The following is a 13,911-nucleotide window of genomic DNA, read 5'->3' as shown; positions in this document are numbered from 1 at the left end:
CCTCAGATCCATCTTTGCAATTTCAGTGGGTGCTGTGATCCAGTTTCAATGGCCTATCTCTCAACCAGCAGTTAGTATAGTCCTACAGAGGTGAGCCCACAAACCCCCTATAGAATCTGCCCTCAGATCCATCTTTGCAATTTCAGTGGGGGCTGTGATCCAGTTTCAATGGCCTCTCTCCTACCCCAACATGCAGTCAGACTCTGTGACCTAGCCCAGCCAGGCATGCCTCTCAGCCCAGCTTTTGCATGTACTGACAGGCAGAGGACGATGTTACTCAATCCAGCCCATGGGATGCTCTCTGGTTTTCCCACTCTAAACCACTTTGTCTCAGCTACCTAATCCTTTACCTGCAACACCAATATCACATATATGACTAGTGTCCATGTGAGTTCCTGCTGCTCCGCTTCTGACCCAACTCCCTGCTGATGTCCTGGGAAAGCAGCAGAAAACAATGAAAGTGCTTGAGCCCCTGCACCCACAGGAGAGACCGGAAGAAGCTCGTGGCACCTGGCTTTGACTCATCCGGGCTCTGGAGGTTGTAGACATTTGGAGAGTGAATCAGTGGATGGAAACATTATCTCTGTTCTCTTTCCTTTCAAAGTGAATCTTAAAAAAAAAAAAAAAGTCCTGGCGCAGTAGCCTAAGTCCTCGCCTTTTGTGCACCAGGATCCCATATGGGCATTGGTTCTAATCCCGGCAGTTCCACTGCCCATCCAACTCCCTGCTTGTGGCCTGGGAAAGTAGTTGAGGATGACCCAAAGCCTTGGGACCCTGCGCCCATGTGGGAGACGAGGAAGAGGCTCCTGGCTCCTGGCTTCAGACTGACTCAGCTCCGGCCATTGCGGTTACTTGGGGAGTGAATCATTGGATGGAAGATCTTTTTCTTTGTCTTTCCTTCTCTCTGTATATCTGACTTTCCAATAAAAATAGATAAATCTTCCCCTCTACTCCCAAAAAAGAGAAATCTTTTTAAAAAAATCCTAGTAGTAAAGGGACAGGAGTAGAATGCTGTTGCTGAGTGGGAGAGAGATCACGCTGAACCCAAGTGTAGGATGTTAGGAGGAGTCTTTATTTGCCCAAGCTTGGCAGCAGCAGCTCCTGCTACTCTCCAGGAACCACTGCACCATGTGGCAGCAGTCAGGGGTTTTTAAGGTTTCACCCTCAAATGTTTGAAAGGTGCAGAGAACAATGCAATACTTGTGATTAACTTCAGTAACTGGAGGCAGGAAAGGAGGGGCACGAGACACTGAGGGCTTCTCCCTAAGGATGGAATTAACATTCCCTTGCTGTTAGGCCCCACCTTCAGGAACTCTTTTGAGAGTACATAATTAGAAATGGAAAGAAAAATAACATCTTCACTGACTCACCCAGCTGTGAACAGAGGGTGGGGGACACAGCCACATTCCATTTACCCACTGTTAAGGGGTGCCAGCTATCTCTAGCTGCACCTCATAACAATGAATTTACTTAATGTGTTTTGCAAACAGTACTTAGCCAAATTCCTTTAGCTTTTCAAGATAGCTTTCACTTGTCCTTTTCAAATTTTTATTTGAAAGGCACATGTACAGAGAGGAGGAGAAAGAGAGGAAGATCTTCCATCAGATGATTCACTCCCCAAGTGGCCACAATGGCCTGTGCTGCGCTGATCCGAAGCCAGGAGCCAGGAACTTTTTTCAGGTCTCTCACATGGGTGCAGGACTCCAAGGCTTTGGGCCGTCCTCGACTGCTTTCCCAGGCCATAAACAAGGAGCTGGATGGGAAGTGGAGCTGCCGGGATTAGAACTGGCGCCCATGTGGGATCCCGGTGCGTTCAAGGCGAGGACTTTAGCTGCTAGGCCACTGTGCCGGGCCTCATTTACCTCTTTTTAAACTTCTTTGAAAAGTGTTGTATACAGAGTCTCATCTAAATATTTGTTTAGAAAGATTAATATAAAGGGTGCATTCATAAGTATTCTTCTGGTGGTTTAGTTTCTACTGTAGCTTAAAATAAAATGACAAGAGACTCCCATATAAGAGTTAATTACTGGTGTAGTAAAAAAATCAGGAATCTTTAAATTCTGTTTCAGAACAAAGCAGTGATGACACATTAAACATATCTAGACTGATTGGTTTTAAATTACTAAATCATGTGGGTATTGCAAAATCGAAATAATACATCTGTTATTTCATTTGACCCATTATGTTAAAATACGTATTGTAAACCTTAGAATACCACCAAAGAGCAAATTATAATTTATTTTATTTGGGCCTAGCGTGGTGGCCTAGTGGCTAAAGTCCTCGCCTTGAACACGCCAGGAGCCCATATGGGCTCTGGTTCTAATCCTGGCAGCTCCACTTCCCATCCAGCTACTTGCTTGTGGCCTGGGAAAGCAGTTGAAGACGGCCCAATGCCTTGGACCCTGCACCTGCGTGGAAGACCCGGAGGAGGTTCCAGGCCCCTGGCTTCGGATCAGTGCAGCATTGGCTGTTGTGGCCACTTGGGGAGTGGATCACTGGACAGAATATCTTCCTCTCTGTATATCTGAATTTGCAATAAAGGTAAATAAATCTTTTTTTAAAAGTATTTTACTTGAGACACATTGTTAGAGAGTTTTGAGAAAACTATCTTCCATCCACTGGTTCACTCCACAGATGGCCACAATGGCTAGGGCTGTGCCAGGCCAAAGCCAGAAAACAGAAGTTTCATCCAGATCTCCCACGCAGGGGCAGGATTCTAGTCACTTGGGCCATACTCTACTACTTTCACAAGTACATTAGCAGGAAACTGGATTGAAAGTGGAGCAGAATATAAATGGCTTATTATTTTAATGGGAAACATGAAGGTAATTTCAGTTCTTTTCTAACATAGAAGAATTTCTGCTTAGTACAGGAAGCAAAACAAGAAATAAGTCATAAACCACCTGCCATAGCAGTTAGGAAGAGACTCCAAAGGAAAGATGCCTTGAGAAACTTGCCCAAGTGGGGTCTCTCATGGCACAGTTCCAGAGCAAACAACTAGAGGGCAGGGATGAAATTCAGTAGTAGGCCTGAATTTGTAATCCTGTCTAGCTTTCTCTGGATAAAGCAAAAAATCTATCTCAGAAGGGTGGAACTGGTAATTTTGTCTTGCTATTCTTGTAATGAAACTAGAAACTCTAAGGGTGGGACCCAGTCTTTGTATTGCTGAAATTACCTTGTGGGAGAAAGCCACCGTTCTGACCATTCTTCTAGCAACTCTGCACATTTTCTCAATCCAACAGAGAACTGAGCTAACTCCTGACACTATTATATTTTCCAAGAGTTTTTCTGCAATTTTTTTTTAGAAACATATTGTTGTTTCTGAAATGGAACCGTTCCACTATTTTTTAGAATTTGTGTATATATTTTTAAGCATTTTTATTGGGGCATATTTTGTTAAGTCCATCATTTATTTTTAGAAAGCTTGCCTAATGATGCAGCTGTCATCATATAGGATTTTTTTAAATCATTTTTTATACTTTAGGTGCTTGTTCCAAGGTCAGTAGCTCTACTTATCCACATGTTACCTAGCCCCCAATTTTTTTTTAAGGTTTATTGATTGGGCCCGATGCCGTGGCCTAGTGGCTAAAGTCCTCACCTTGAATGCACCAGGATCCCATATGGGTGCCAGTTCTAATCCCGGCAGCTCCACTTCCCATCCAGCTCCTTGCTTGCGGCCTGGGAAAGCAGTCTAGTATGGCCCAATGCTTTGGGATCCTGCACCCATGTGGGAGACCTGGAGGAAGTTCCTGGCTCCTGGCGTCAGATCAGTGCAGCACCGGCCATTGCGGTTACTTAGGAAGTGAATAATCGAACAGAAGATCTCTGTATATCTGACTTTCCAATAAAAATAAAATAAAGCTTAAACAAAAAAGTTTTTTATTTGTTGTTGTTCTTGTTATGGGAAAGTCAGATCTACAGAGAGAAATTTCTTCCATTTGCTGGTTTGCTCCCCCAATGGCCACAAAGGCTAGAGATCAGTTAATCTGAAGCCAGGAATGAGGAACTTCTTCCAGGTCTTACGTGGGTGCAGTGTCCTAAGGCTTTGGGCTGTCCTCAACTGCTTTCCCAGGTCACAGGCAGGGGGTCGGAAGGGAAATGGAGGAGCTGGGGTAATAAACAGTACCCGTACGGGATCCCTGTGCTTGCAAGGTGAGGATTTTAGTTACTAGGTTACCACATTGGGCTTGCCCCCAATTTTTTTTCTATGATTACCAGGCTCTTAGTTGTTCAGTGGCTTCAGGAATGGAGACTTCAGCTACTCAATATAGATGAATGCCTTGGGTTTCTGTTAGAAAACAGTTGCAGAGACTGAGAGAGAGAGAGAGCAGGAATTCACAGCCAAATGGAGTAAATAGGGGGCAGGAGTAGAGTCCCAGCAGTATTTCAGCAGGCTGGTTTATTTATAATTGGGAGTCTTGGGGATGTTCTTAGGGATGGGATATACAAAGGAGATGGAGAAATGTGTGGAACTTGTTGGGTCTTGCACGGGGTGGGTGGGGCAAGGAAATGCAGAGACATAGAAGGAAGCAGATTAGACTGGTCTTTTGAAATTCATGTACAGGAGATTGTTTACTATCCTAAGGGCATAAGGCCCAACCTCACATGCTTGCTACATTTCAGTGTTTTTAATCTGTGATGTTTCATTTACCTGAATGGTGATTAGCTTGGGATCCTGATACCTAAAAGATGTATGGAAAGCTCCCTTTACCCAATGCAAATTGTTTGGATTCTTTTATTTTTTTAATGTTTATTTATGAAGATTTATTTATTTGTATTGGAAAATGAGATTTACGGAGAAAAGACAGAGAAAAATCTTCCACCCACTGGTTCACTCCTTAAGTGACCATGATGGTCAGAGCTGAAACAATCCAAATCCAGGAGCCAGAAACTTCTTCCAGATCTGCTCCATGCATGCAGGATCCCAAGGCTGGGCCATCCTCCACTGCTTTCCCAGGTCACAAGCAGGAAGCTAAATGGGAACTCGAGGAGCCAGTATGCAAACCAGTACCCATTTGGGATCCTGGTGCTTGCAAGGCAAAGATTTAACCATCCTGCCAGGCTCAGTTGTTTGGTTTCTTTAGTGAACTGTTTTGTTTCTTTAGTTTTGTTGCATTTATTGCGGGATGTGAGAGAGATCATGCCAGCCAAATCTGGGATATATTAAAATAACAAGTCCAGTGGCCATCCAGTCTGAATCAACCCCGAGAGAACAAATGGTCATTACCTGAAACTCATCTGTTAAAGTGAAGACCTATGTCCTGGTTTCCCAGTAATATAAGTTAAACATATGCAACAAACAACCTGGACACACTTACAAAGCTGCAAACAGGACCCACCGCAGTACCTAGTGGCTAAAGTCCTCACCTTACACATGCTGGGATCCCATATGGGTGACAGGTCATATTCCAGCGGCCCAAAGCCTTAGGACCCTGCACCTGCATGAGGGAAACCCAGAAGAGGTTTCTGGCTCTGTTGTGGCTGCTTGGTGACTGAATCAGTGGATGGAAGATCTTCCTCTCTGTCTTTCTGCCTCTCTGTATATCTGACTTTCCAATAAAAATAAATAAATCTTTAAAAAAAAAAAAAAAGGCTGCAAACATTCACCTTTTCCTGGCCTCTCTGTCTGTATTCTATTACTGCTGGGCCTCACCTCTCCTGAACTCTTGATAGTACACACATTAGAAATATAAAGCATACTGGGATTTTCATCTTCACTATCCCACCCAAGCAAGTGACCAGTGGGTGAGGAATACAGGCAGATAGGAGCCGTGTTCAGGAGCTACTCTTTCTCAGCATCTCTTCACTGGAAACCAGAAAGCCAGGTGTGGAAACCAAGATTCATAGTGCCAGAGTGATGGAAGCACATGACCAAGAGAGGGAGCCCCTCCCTGTCATGGGGCTTTATGGGGGCTTGCAAGGGGAATGCATACATGACAATGCAATACGACCCCCCTCTCAGGTTCCAGGTGATGGTGTATGAGCATCAGAGGTGGGCAGAAAGGACCACATAGGTGGTTGTGTTGGGAAGAGGCTTCCAACCTGCCTAGCTTGGAACTGGTTGCCTAGGACCACAACAGTTTAAATCTGAGGATAACTCATACTGTGTGAAACTAAGAGCTTCATTTTGCTACCTTGATTTCTGCCACACTTCACATCACACTGTTGGTGTAAGTTTCCAGTGGCTGTGCTGAGGACCAAATAGCCTCTGCTGCAGCTCTCTCCTAAGTTGGTCTTCAGCATCTGTATTCACTCTTGAACTGGAAACTATTAAGCTTACCCTGGTAAATAAGGCTTACGTAGTAAACTGATGTTTAACTCTTGCTAAAAATGGATGTTTTATCTACTGAAACTTATTCATATCAAAAATGTTAATGAAAAAAAAAATGTCACTGGGCAGAGACAAACCCTCAATAAGAGGGAGGAGTTTATTTTAAGAAGCTGGCAATGTTAGGACACAGAATGAAAACAAAGAGAAGGGGAGCAAACTCACAGCCAAATTGGATTTAATATTAGAGAAATAGATCCCAAGAGGTGACGAGCTACCAACGTGCTGTCAGAAAAAGCAGCTAGTAGAAGGCCCAGGTTCTCAACAGGCTAGGGTACTAGAATGTTCTGAGGGGAAGGGAGTTCTGACAACTGGGTAAGTGGGGGTGAGCTACAACAACTTTTTATGGGCAGTTGCAGACTTGATAGGTTTTACCAAATGGCTACCTTATGCAAGTCAATATAGAGAGAGAAGAGGCAGAAAGGAAGATCTTCTATAGGATGATTCACTCCCCAGGTGACCACAATGGCTGGAGCTGGGCTGATCCTAAGGCAAGAACCAGAAGCTTCTTCCAGGTCTCCAATGCACGTGCAGAGAGCTGAATCGGAAGTGGGACTGCCAGGATTAGAACCTGTGCCCATATGGGATCCTGGCACATGCAAGGCGAGGACTTTGGCCACTAGGCTACTGCATTGGGGAATTTGATGGGGGAGCCAGACTTGTATCCTGCCCCATCAGGTAGCCTCCCTCTGTCAAACAAACCAGCTAAGAGAATTTTTAAAGAGGAGGAGAGGAGCCAGCTGTGGTATGTGGGTTAAGTCCCTAACTGCAGGGCTACTATTCCGTTCGGGCTCCAGGTTGAGTTCCAGCTGCATTATAAGAAGTCGATGGGGGGCCCGGCGGCGTGGTCTAGCGGCTAAAGTCCTCACCTTGAAAGCCCCGGGATCCCATATGGGCGCCGGTTCTAATCCTGGCAGCTCCACTTCCCATCCAGCTCCCTGCTTGTGGCCTGGGAAAGCAGTTGAGGACGGCCCAATGCTTTGGGACACTGCACCCGCGTGGGAGACCCGGAAGAGGTTCCAGGTTCCCGGCATCGGATCGGCGCGCATCGGCCCGTTGTGGCCACTTGGGGAGTGAATCATCGGACGGAAGATCTTCCTCTCTGTCTCTCCTCCTCTGTGTATATCTGGCTGTAATAAAATGAATAAATCTTAAAAAATAAATAAATAAATAAATAAATAAATAAATAAATAAATAAAGAAGTCGATGGGAAAGTAGGCAGGTCCCTATTTCCTGGTGAAGTTTCCTATTAAAATATAAAATTGTGGGCTCTGCATGGTAGCCTAGCTGCTAAAGTGCTTTTCCCCACTTCTTACCCCTCCAAGAGTACATTATCCCCTTGAGGGAGAACCAAAGGACAGAATCAACATATCAGTTCCCCTCTCTTAGAATCCCTGAGGACAGCTCAGGGCCTTGGGACCCTGCACCCACGTGGGAGGCTCCAAAGAGGCTCTTGGCTGCTGGCTTGCGGCCACTTGGGGAGTGAATCATCAGATGGAAGATCTTCCCGTTTCTGTCTCTCCTCCTCTCTGTATCTCTGATTTTGCAATGGAAATAAATACACAATTTTTTAAAAAGAAAAAACTTCAGAAGTAGCTCTTGGCTCTAATTTTGGCCATATTATGGCCATCTGGAAAGTGAATGAGCAGATGGATTCTGTCTTTTTAAAATATTCTGAAGGTCAGAGTTTTCGAAAGAATAGGCATGCCCCTTTAGTCAAATAGGGCTTTGGCCTTGTCCTTACGTTATTAAAAATTGAGTTAAATTCTAAAGAAGAGTTACTAGAGAGAGACCTACCATGCACTTATTCACTCCCCTAGTGGCTACAGTTCCTGGAGCTGTGCTTGGCCAAGTCCAAGAGCCAGGAGCCTTTTCTGGATCTCTCCTTGGGTATATCACATGGGATGCCTGCATAATTAGACAGAAAATCTAAGGTGTGGCACTGGCTGAATGGTCTAAGTTCTGGATTCAATTCATCCCTTTCCGTAAGCTTCTCAAATTCTTATGGAAGTATATTCACTAAGCTCCTCACTAATAATTCACAATATCAGTAGCTGGGTTTTGTTATTTAAAATAAGCAAAGGGAATGGTCTCAAAGTTTGCTTAGATCTGTTTGTCCTTTTTCTTGATTTATGCTATCAGCTGATTTTTTTCTTAAGCTTTTTGTTACAACTGCTTCAAAGGTAGAGTAATTCTGGGGCCTAAACCCTTGAGCCCTGATTCTCTGCCTTCCACACTGCACTAGCAGCTAGCTGGATTGGAACTCAGTCTTGAGCAGGTCTGTTACCTGCTAGTGTGAATAAGAGACTTCCATGATCTGCCTTTCAGTGCTTAATTCATATGCAAACAACACACTTAATTCAAACTTTGTCACCTAACTCATATCCACTAAGTGTCTTATCCCCCTACCAAAGGTCCCTTGAAGGTCTTAAGACTCAGGTCTGAGGGCCTATCCCAAGGCCTCTGTGCCTACTTTATGATTCCTAGAAGGGATATGAGAAGGGCAAAGGAGAGGCAGGGCAAGGGTGCTATTATTAGAGTGATGCCAAGCTCTCTCTTCGGCTCCAGCTAGGAACATCTGGAACAGGGTCTCATTCCTCAACAAGGTAATTGAGAGCAATTTGCATGCTTAGCTGAGCCCCCCACACCCACCCGGCATTTTTTTTAATGTATTTTTATTGCAAAGTCAGATCCACAGAGAGAGGGAGAGACATAAAGATTCTCTGTGCACTGGATCATTCCCCAGGTGGCTGCAACAGTCGAAGCTAAGCCGATCTGAAGCCAGAAGCTGGGAGCTTCTGGATCTCCCACTGAGTACAGGGTCCCAGTGCCTTGGGCCATCTCTACTGCTTTTTCATGCCACAAACAGGGAGCCTGATGGGAAGTGGAACAGTTGGAACACAAACTAGATCCTACATGGAATCCTGGCACATGCAAGGCGAGAACTTTAGCCTTTACACTACCGTGGTGGGCCAGCTTAGCCCTTGTTAATACTTGCTGGGGCTTTATCTCTTCTTCAGCTTTGTGTATCTCTCCCTTACAGATTAGTGAGGGGGGCTAAACGTGATCTTGTTTTACACACCTTACAAGCTATTATTCCTAGTTCATCAGTAAGTCCTGACATGCCTGTTGGTAAAGCTCCTTACTCTAGATTACACACAATTACATCTCGTTAACTAATGTTTCACACATTTCACATACAAGTTAAACATTATGTCAGTTAATATTCCAAACATTTCACATTTTGAGGGGATGGTTATATACACACCTAAATTTTTAAAAGATTTATTTATTTTTATTGGAAAGTCAGATATACAAAGAGGAGGAGAGACACGGAGAGGAAGATATTCCATCCACTGATTCACTCCCCAAATGGCCACAGTGGCTGGAGCTGAGCTGATCTGAAGCCAGGAACTTCTTCCAGGTCTCCCATGTGGGTACAGGGTCCCGAGGCTTTGGGTCATCCTCCACTGCTTTCCCAGGCCACAAGCAGGGAGTTGGATGGGAAGTGGGGCTGCCGGGATTAGAACTAGTGACCATATGGGATCCTGGCACATGTGAGGCGAGGACTTTAGCCACTAAGCTACTACTGGGCTGCTGCTCCATGCCCACAAAGATATTTTTTAAGTGCATTTTGTTGTTATGTTCATCACACGCTGCTCTATGCAATCTAGATGTCACTGGCTTAACCTGTCACACTACCTGCCTATCCCTAGTTTCTAGCTTTTTACTCAAGTGTTTTACTTTTATCACCACTCCAATTAGAGGGGATTGGGGTAGGAAACAAAGAATAATCTTGGTTAACGTGTGTGCCTTTTATATCAAGTGATTTTGAGGTAGAAAATGAAAAGCCATCAAAATCGCAGAAAATAATTTCCCTCACCTTGCCACCCTCTTTATCCCCCGTATCCATGTCTTTAGTAGTCTTGTTTTCCCATGTCTCCGCAGCTGACAAAACATGTCTACCACAGCCCTCCATACCCAGAATACAACCATTCTTTTCCAAATTCCAAATATAACCATTAGTTTGAGTCACAGTTGCTGTGCTTCCAATCCAGTTCCTAGGTAAAGTGCCTATGAAATCAGTTGAATATAGAACAAGTGCTTGGGCCATCCTCCTAGCTAAAAGAGTAGCAAAGATGTCTAGATTTGTACTGAAGATATTCTCTTAAAAAAAGATTTATTTATTTTCATTGGAAAGGCAGATTTCAAAGGGGAGTAGAGACAGGGAGAAAGATCTTCCATCTGCTAGTTCACTCCTGAAATGGCTGCAATGGCTGGAGTAGAGCTGATCAGGAGCCATGAGCTTCCTTTGGATCTCCCACCTGCGTGCAGGGTCCCAAGGCTTTGTACCATCTTCTGCTGCTTTTCCAGACCATACGCAGGAAACTGGATGGAAAGTGAGGCAGTCAGGACAAAAACTGGTACCCATACGGGATGCTGGAGCTTACAGGTAGAGGATTAACCAGTTGAGCCATGGAGCCAGCTCTGCTACTCCATGTTAGAACCAGTTCTGTGCTAATGTACCTGAAAGCATCAGAAGGTAGCCCAAGTATTTGGACATGTGCCATCTACGTGAGACACCTGGACTTTGGCTGGGCCAGCCCCAACCATTTCTGTCATTGGAAGAGTGATCGAGCTGACAGAGCTCTGTCTATCCCTAAGTCTGTTCCTCTCTTTGTAACTCTGCCTTTCAAGTTAAATAATAATAATAATAATAATAATAATAATAAGAGGTTGAAATTGAGTTTCACTGTGCACAAAACAAAAAATAATACTTCTTGAACCATCTTAACTGTAGATATCTATGTTCTGTTCAACAAAATTTATTGGCGGTAGGTAACTGGTGGTCGTGCCTCTTTGGTCCAAAATGAATTCAGAATTGAGGTTTTACATTGCCTGAAAATGCAGCCACCACAGGCCAGATATTGAGGTGGCACAGCACAACATGTTACTGTGCTAATGATTCTGAAATGTCACATCGATTTGGGAAATGAAAAAGCTCTGGAGACATGGAGTGACAATTGCACAGCAGAACGAATGATTTACTTAGACATGTTACCTGAGACAATGGGACGGAATGAATAACTGACTTGCATCTGCTGATTCACTGCCCAAATTAGAAGCCAGGAACTCACTCTAGGACCCAGCTCTTTGAAGTGCCAAGCAATGCACTCCAGGATGTGCATTAGCAGGAAAATTGAATTGGGAAGGGACCCATGACTTGAAAACATACTCTCTGTCATGGGATGTGGGTACAATTGTCTTGCCCCTGTACTTAATACCCATGAATTGTATACTGAACAATGATTAAAATGGGTGAATGCTTAACCTAGTGCTAAAGATGTGTGCCCAGAGGGCCAGCACCCCTCCACCTGTAGCACCAGCATCCCATATGGTCACCAGTTCAGCTTGTGCTGCTCCACTTCTGATCCAGCTTCCTGCTTATGGCCTGAGAAAGCAGTGGAGGGTGAATCAAGTCCTTTGGGTCCATGCACCCAGAAAAGGCTCTTAGGTCCTGGTTTTGGATACCTTCAACTCTGGCCATTACAGCTATTGGGAAGAGAGCCAGTACATAGAGGACCTTTCTAACTCTGCCTTTCAAATAAAAAATAAATAGATAAAATAAATATTTAAAAAGCAAAAAAGATATATGTTCTGCATCACAATACCTGCATTCAATATGTCTGTTTTGGTCCTAGCTATAAATTCCTGTTAGAGTCCAGTGGTGTGGCCTAGTGGCTAAAGTCCTTGCCTTGAACACCCCGGGATCCCATATGGGCGCCGGTTCTAATCCCGGCAGCTCCACTTCCCATCCAGCTCCCTGCTTGTGGCCTGGGAAAGCAGTCGAGGATGGCCCAAAGCCTTGGGACCCTGCACCCGCGTGGGAGACCCGGAGAAATTCCTGGTTCCCGGCTTTGGATTGGTGCAGCACCGGCCGTTGTGGCTCACTTGGGGAGTGAATCATCGGACGGAAGATCTTTCTCTCTGTCTCTCCTCCTCTCTGTATTTCTGACTTTGTAATAAAAATAAATAAATCTTTAAAAAAAATTCCCTCTTTCTGCCTATAAGACTTAAAAAAAAAACATTTTAAAGGTAAATTTTTTTCTGTATTATAAAAACAAAACTATAGGGCCCGGCACAGCTTAGCAGCTAAGGCTCTTGGCTTGTACATGCCAAGATCCCATATGGGCACCAGTTCTCATCCCAGAAGCCCCACTTCCCATCCAGCTCCTTGCTTGTGGCCTGGGAAAGCAGTCGAGGACGGCCCAAAGCCTTGGGACCCTGCACCCGCATGGGAGACCCGGAAGAGGCTCCTGGCTCCTGGCTTGGGATCGGCTCAGCTCCAGCCGTTGTGGCCACTTGGGGAGTGCATCATCAGATGAAACATCTTCTTCCTTGTCTCTTCTCCTCTCTGTATATCTGACTTTCCAATAAAATAAATAAATCTTTAAAAAAAATAGATAAATCTTAAAAGAAAACACTGTTTTCACAATATATGTAACAGGAGCTTTAAAATGTAGCATGTGACCAGTCCCAGGTCAGGGGTTGGGTCTGGTGGGGATTTTGGAGGTCTCTCCAACTAGGCTGCAGCTCCTGCTGTTTCGTGTGAGGGCTGAGTGTGTGGTGGGCAGGATCGAGCTGGGTTCCAGCACCCTTTGGTTTGTTTAGAAGACAGGCCTAGAGACAGAGCTGACCCAGCAATTGCAACCACTAGTGTGAGCATAGGGTGATTTGGACAACGGACTATGCTGGACCTTGTATTGGCAAGTACACATAACAATCAGGGTTTGTGGCTTCTTTGGGCGTCTCCCCAGCTGAACTGCTGGACTTAGAACTCCAACCATGGAGAGAATTGCAGGCTCTATGGTCTGACCATGGAGTGCATGTGCTAGAGCTGGGCCTCCTCAGTGGCTTAGACGAAGCGGTGGACGGAGTATTCAGGTGCACATGGAGGATATGGCACTGCATTGGGACCTGGAGATCATAGCAGATCACCTGGTATCATAGCAGAGGACGGAGGACAGAACAAATTGATCAACTACCCTAGCCAAGTGTCAGCAGTGAATGGGCAAATAAAGACTCTTAAGTTAGTGCACTGTGTCACCCAGTGGATTCTGGGGGTAGTTCATCGTGCTTGGAATGGCGAGATGGACAGCAATTCAAAACTGTTGAACTATCAAAACCACTTGAGCGGGATCCTCAGAGCATGCCTCACATCAGGGACCCTAGGATGGCATCAGGTGGCTGTCCCCCATCCCAGGGAATAAAGGCATTTGGGAGGCTGGGTGTGGCTTCCCTCTTTATCTCCCCTCTTCCCCCAGACACAAGAGGGAAAAAAGAGAATGTGGAAACAATGGTCTCACCCACTAAGTTCATTATGCATTTATAAAGGTTTGCTAGTGAACTTGGCAGAAAATCTTTTTTAAAATAATAATTATTATTAATTTTTATGTTTATACTGTAGTAAATATTTGAAAGCTCCAACAAAAACCAGATCAGAATATCATTGTGGGTGGGGTCTGTGCGGTGGCAGGCAGACTAATCCTCCATTTGCCGCACTGGTGTTCATATGGGCTCAC

General features: G+C 44.8%; 1 protein-coding gene across 2 annotated transcripts in view; it reads left to right on the top strand.

The window, feature by feature from the left end:
* The window catches only part of ABHD18 (abhydrolase domain containing 18), a 49,969-nt gene that overhangs the window by 16,200 nt on the left and 19,858 nt on the right, over window positions 1–13,911 (top strand). The gene's annotated exons all lie outside the window — the stretch shown is intronic.

The sequence above is a fragment of the Ochotona princeps genome, chromosome 7, assembly GCF_030435755.1.
Source record: "Ochotona princeps isolate mOchPri1 chromosome 7, mOchPri1.hap1, whole genome shotgun sequence".
NCBI lineage: Eukaryota > Metazoa > Chordata > Mammalia > Lagomorpha > Ochotonidae > Ochotona > Ochotona princeps.
This window is presented reverse-complemented; position numbering and strand designations above follow the sequence as displayed.